Source organism: Anopheles merus, chromosome 2R, assembly GCF_017562075.2.
Source record: "Anopheles merus strain MAF chromosome 2R, AmerM5.1, whole genome shotgun sequence".
Classification (NCBI taxonomy): Eukaryota; Metazoa; Arthropoda; class Insecta; order Diptera; family Culicidae; genus Anopheles; species Anopheles merus.
Window position 1 is genome coordinate 62,791,631 of NC_054082.1, and position 6,780 is coordinate 62,798,410.

The following is a 6,780-nucleotide window of genomic DNA, read 5'->3' on the forward strand; positions in this document are numbered from 1 at the left end:
CTAAAAATAGCAAAAAAGCTGGTGGCGCTCTCTGTTGGTGGGATACCCCAACCAGTTGAGCTTCATCGCTTGGAGGAGAGCTTTCTCATTTCCTCTGTACTGTTGTATGGTTTCGCATTGAAGTTATGCATCGCTAGAACTAGAACGGCGATACAATTGTTTAATTACTAAACTCCAACGGAAACCACCAGTACTGAAGCAAGTGAGAATTGAGTTATGGTCGTTGGTGTTGATACCCACGTATCTGACCACATGACCATTCACATAGATTTTTGCTCAGAAAGTTATAAGGCTATATAGGTCATGATAAGATGAAACTTGTCGAAACACATAGCAAGAACAGGATAGCAATATAATGATGAGTTGTAATACGCCATCTATTGATCAAACCAATGAAGCTGTGGAGCTTTCATTTTTTTATATGGATATTCAATTTTCCAGTCGTTTAAGCTTAATCTGTGGCGCTTGGGTTGTCACTAATTTTCAAAACTCTGTAATAAGATGGCGGTTACAGGGAAAATGAAATGTTATATTCGGGGACGTTCGTTCCCGCCCAAGTAACCTTAAGAAACTCTATTTGATTATTAAAAGTTTTTTAAAGCTGTTAAAATCAAATAGAGTCTTTTAAGGGAATATGAAATTTGCTTGCGTTACAGCGCAACAAGTTACGTTACGTTATTAATATTTATTGAATTAAGCACTTTTGGGGGTTTCATTCAGCACTTAACTTAACTGTAAAACATTTCATTATTTTAATCACATGTTAAATATTTGATTGCAGTTTTTTTTTCATTTGATATGATAATTAAAAAGAAAATAAAAATATTTTGTTGAATTTTAATGGAGATTTTCGACGTATGAATATATCAATTACCATTTTACAAACTCAAAATATATTTTCGTTAATTATTAAATTATTTGTGTTCTGACCCGACCTGCCGAACTTGCGATCGCCGTTACTGCAGTCACGTAGCCTTAAGTAGCCTTAAGAAATTTTATTTGATTAGTAACAGTTTAAAGCCTTTGAAAATCAAATAGAGTTTCTTAAAAGAATATGACATTTGTCAGCGTTACAGCATAACGACGAGTTCCGTTACTCTCTTTTTATCGATTCGGGCCAATACAACACACAGTGTTTTTCAAGTTTTATCTACACCATTTCCATTGATATGTTTTGCTTTTTTTCCTTTACTTGAATTGGTGATAATATAAAAAGCAATTTGAAAATAAAAAAATATGTTTTTAAATATTATATGCAATGAGTTTGATGGAGGGTATGGTAATAAGATACACCTGTTTCCAGCTACGTTCGAATAGCAATCCGCCTGCTTCGAATCTCATGCCTCTAAGATTGAATGCGTGCAACCATGGTTGAATCGCGTTCCACTACGGTGGAAATGGCGTTCCACTACGGTCGAATCTTATGCCACTACGATCGAATTGTGTGCCGCTACCATTGGATTTCTGAATGCAAGAGCATAGTAAAATGTTTGTTTACGTTTGAAAGCTGTTTCTTTCTTCGCCGACGGCATTTCGTTTGTAAAATACTAATAAAAGGGAATTCTCTGATTATAGGTAAACCCAACGAATATTGGTTCAAACCATGGATTTTACCATCAACGACGAACGCCGAATATTAGTTGAAAACGAGGATTTTACCGTCAACAAGGAATCATGAATATTCGCTTATAACAAGGATTTTACGTGTAATCAATGAATAATTGCCATTTACACCTGATTCCATCAACGTTCGAATCTCGTGCCGTTTGCATCGAATCGTAAACCGCCTGCTTCGAATCGTATGCCACTACGATCGAATGCGTTCAACCATGGCTGAATCGCGTTCCACTACGGTCGAATCATATGCCAGTACGATCGAATCGTGTACCGCTACCATTGGATTTCTGAAAGGTAGAGTATAGTAAACTGATTGTTTACGTTTGCAAACTGCTTCCTTCTTCGCCGATGGCAATTCGTTTGTAAAATTCTAATTACACGTAAAATCCTGGTTATCAGCGAATATTCATGGTTCCTTGTTGGTGATAAAATCCTTGTTTTCTGCTAATATTCGAAGTACCATGTTATTGGCAAAATTATTCAGCCATACCGGTGAATTCGTTCGTCGCGATCCATTCGCCACGGCACTCATTATCGCTCAATAAATTGGCACTCATTTTCAAAACTCTGTTATAAGGAGGCGGTTACAGAGAAAATGAACTGTGTTGTGAACTGCTCTTTGCACTTATTATTTTATTCACACATATTAAAACATTACTTAATAAATAATAATAAAAACGTACAACACTTAAAAACTGATCGTGCGGCGCTCGGCACACACTAAGCCTTGCGCTGCTTAGTGTGTGCGACAGTGTGCGTGTACACTGTCGTCCACCTGGACGACCGGTGGCAGCGCAAGTGCCACGGCACGGCTGCCCACAACAAACTGTTATATTCGGGGACGTTCGTTCCCGTTTGTATTAAATGAAATCCGCGAGGTTTCGAGTCGCGTATCTTTTCGGAAATGAGTTGTTTGTTGCTTATGTCTATCATTTTCGCTGAAAATAAAATGCGTGCAGGGCATATGTAGAGTTTATTCTTTGATTTACTAATTAATACGCAAAATAAAATTTGTAAACAAGGCAATCTTACGATTTCAAGTTGTGAACAATGGACGGTTTGCTGTAACTAATTTTCAATCAGAATAGTTGTATGAGGATCGATGAAATAAACCCTAATCCCTAACCCTAATAAAAATCCTTCCGTATAGGATGGGATAGAGCCGACGGTTACGCCGGACTATACATACTTTCCAGTTTTTTTTAGCAAGTATCACGCAGCCGAATAGGCAGTCCTTGCTACGAGGATACAGTCCGTATGATGGTTGTACTGACAGCGTATGCTTTATTAAAGTAATAAGCAGGTCTGTCTCAATTGCTGTTGTCATTTTTGCCACTTCTAACCCGATTTTCGAGGATTCGGCAAACGAACCGTATGCAGTATGTGCAATGGCTAGGTCGTTGTCGTTCTCGTCTTCACTGCTGTGGTCCGTTGTGGACTGTCCTGTGACTCCTGGTCTGTACCTCGCCCCGTTGGAGTTGGGGGACGAACGTCGTTCCTCCCTACGTTGCGCTCTTACCGACCTTTGTGCATCGTTGCGCCGTTCGTTTCGCGCTACAGCTACTGCTGCATGTCGCGCCTCCATGTTAGCGACCTCATTGCCCAACACCACTGGAGCTCGGTCGTTACACAAGTAGCTTCGCATAATCGGCTCCAGCTGTTTGCGTCGCGTACCAGGTACTCCTGCAGAGTGTCAGGCGTTACTGGATCCGGTCATCTTTCACCGATCAGCTCCAGACAAACCGAGGCTAAGCGAGGACATTCAGAGGCTGGCAGGAGGACGTGAAGCCCTTGATGCACAAATACTCCCGAAAAAATCCGAGAGCACTTGGGCCAAAATACAGGCTTGTAAGGGCATGTTGCTAAGTCGTGCTATTTTAAGACTGTACCACCCTACCCCATACTATTTATGAACATTTAATTTAATTTCCATTTGAGAGGATGCTTACTCTGCAATCATTGTAAGCTATTTGACCCAAAGCTCTAAATACTGCTGTTATCTAATACTTCCTAACAGTCATCGGGCCAGTAGCGTATTTAACGATAAGCGCACTGTGTGCCGACAAGGTATCCTTTGGTTTGAAGCCCTGAGAATAGGAAGATTAGCTATGTTTTTTTTTGTCAGAAGGTAAAAGTAAATGTCCAAGACGTATTCAAAATGGATTAATTATCCTGGTGTGTTGGGGCTCCGTCTATTTAGGAGCAGCTTCTCCTCGAACCTCAAAATAATCTAACATGTTCCAGATAAATGAGTCTAAACCAGTGTAAATTGTGACAATGCACCCTCCCCCCTCTCCCTCCTCCACAATGAGCAGGCAACCATACTAGAGATATGCGAAACGACTTTTCAAACAGTGAGATTAAAACCTTTACAATTTCTTTCACGAAATGGTCTGGGCTCTTAACAGCCTTTACGGATTTTAATGCTTCAATAGCGCTTAAGCTGTCTGAAAAAATATATATTGATCCGCATCAATAATAAGGCATAAAAGATTGCGGCGAGCTCCGCTACATATACTGAGCATGGTTGGCGTAATTTAAAGAATGCTTCGGAGCACGTGTTGTATACACCAAATCCAATGCCCTGCTCCGATGAGGATCCGTCAGTATAAAAATGGTTACTGTTAGCATGGCCATGTTTCTCCACAAATTTGCTGGGAATTGTCATCCGGCGAAGGTTATCTGGGATACTTTTAATTTCCTCTTTCAATGAGGTATCTACACTTAAAATGGAACTGCAGGACTCTGGTAAGCTGGCACTAGTTATACTTTAGTTATAGTTAGTTATATAAGTACTAGGGTGCACCTGTAAGGAAACAAAATCATGATAGACGTTCATGATTTTGCATTTAGAACCTATCTCTTGCAGTGTTTCAAAGTTCTCGATTATCAAGGGATTTGATACTGTAGAGCGGACGAAAAGGCGACTGAATCCTCTCAAGTCGGATTAAATGCGACTTGGCTGTCCAGTGGAAGCATATGCAACCATACTCCAAGACGGACAGTATCGTAGTGTCCCGCCATGCAATTGACAGCGATTTGCGAGGGCACGCGAGGGCTCGCACGCCATACAAGTTCACCGCCCCAGATCCCTCGCATTGAAGAGCTTGCGAGCCTTGGTAGTTTTTTCACCCCTAGTTTTAGCAGTTATAATTATAGCACCCCGAGACCAGGTATAACATTGAAAATTATAGCTTACTAAACACCTACATTTTGAGATTTTATTTTGCAAAAATCCACAAAAATTGGAGAAGTAATCTTTTCGGCGAATAACACCTCAACAACAAAAACTCATGTATGAAAAATAAATATTATTTAATGACCTTATGATTTCGAGCAGATGATACCGCTCCCAACCCTCGCAATGTTTAACGGGGTTATATAGGTGAAGGACGTCTTTGGGGTGTGCACCCCACCAGAGTCCAGTAATCGTTCTGAGAAAATTGATTCTTCTTGTACACTTCTGTACCAGATAGTCAATATGTGTCCTCCATACATTTTTGCTATCAAACCAAATCCCTAGATATCGAAAAGATCTGGCAATGGATATATTTTTACCATATAAAAAGATATTGAGTCAACCAAATTTAAGCGTCTATTACTCTCAGTGTTGTAAAAGAAAGAGAATATCAGCATTTCCGTGTTCTCTGGAGAAAACTCGATACCTAGGTTTGTGGCCCACACTTCTAAATTGTTGACTGTGATTTGCAAAGGACTTTGAAGGTCGGCTATGTTGTTGCTGGTGACTGATACAACACCGTCGTCCGCCAATTGCCTAAGGCTACAGCCAGGTGTAAGGCAAGTATCTATATCGTTGACATAAAAATTGTACAACAAGGGGCTCAAACAGGACCCTTGTGGTAGTCCATAAAAGCTGACTCTCCGAATTTTCATGTAGCCATTGTCGAAATTCATTGCCTTTTCCGAAAAGAGGTTGAATAAGACGTTATTCAGTCTAGGGGTTAAGCCCGCAGATTCTAACTTTTGACACAGAACATTGACTGATACTGAGTCAAAAGCCCCCTTGATGTCAAGAAATACAGATGCCATCATTTCTTTACGAGAATGAGCCATCTCGATTTCGGACACAAGCAGCGCTAATTCGTTGGTACCCTTGCCTTTACGAAAGCCAAATTGGGTGTTTGACATGAGGCCTTTGGATTCAACCCAATTGTCTAGTCTAAAAAGAATCATTTTCTCAAATAATTTTCGCAGACAAGATAACATTGCTATCGGTCGATATGAGTTGTATTCTGATGCCGGTTTGCCAGGTTTAAAAGGGTGACTACTTTCAATTCTCTCCACTCCAACGGGACGGTGTTAAGCTCCAACATAATGTTGAATAATCTCAACAGCCGTTTCCTCGCCAGATCTGGCAGATTATGGAGCAATTTGTTCCGAATCTGATTCCTGGAGTACAGAGCAAGCAATAGCTCAACCATTGTGAACGGTGAATCCATTTGCGGATCACTCCGATGAGCACTCTGTTCAAATGGTGGTCCTTGAGCGAAATCAGGGCAGACTTTTTGGGCAAATGGCTTTAGACATGCGCCAGAAACCCTTTCGCTCTCGTTTGTTGCTTTGCTGTTGCGCATCCTTTTCGCCATGCTCTGAAGCTCCGTTAGCGAAGTGGAAGGTGTAGTGTCGTGGTTTAGCACGTCTGGATTCTTCCTCGGTTTCCACACAACTGACTCTTTATTCTTCTCTAGTCCATCATTCCCAACTGACATACCAAGGTTGCTTAACTAAGATATCCCCCAAAGGGTGCTACATTACATTCACTTTTTCCTTTTATAAATGTTTGTATAATACATCTTATTCTAAATATTAGCCTACTACAGCCGTCATACGAAGTCTTTTAAGTAGCCTGGTTTTTGTGTAATTCGTTTACTTCTTTGGAGCTCCTGTTCTTTTGATTCGAATGAATTGTTCCTTGGGGTGGTCGCAGGTAATTGGGTGTTATTTTCACTTGCATATTCATTGCTCCCAACCGGGCAAGTGTTTTTAGGAGCAGCGATTTTTAATAAGTGAGAAACATGCCTACGATACTTTACTCCTGTTTCTTTGCAAGCCATCACATCACCTACTTTCCTTTTTTCTACTATATATATTTTGGGACCAAAGTTTGCAGACAATTTGTTGGTTTTGAATGGTTTTTTCAAT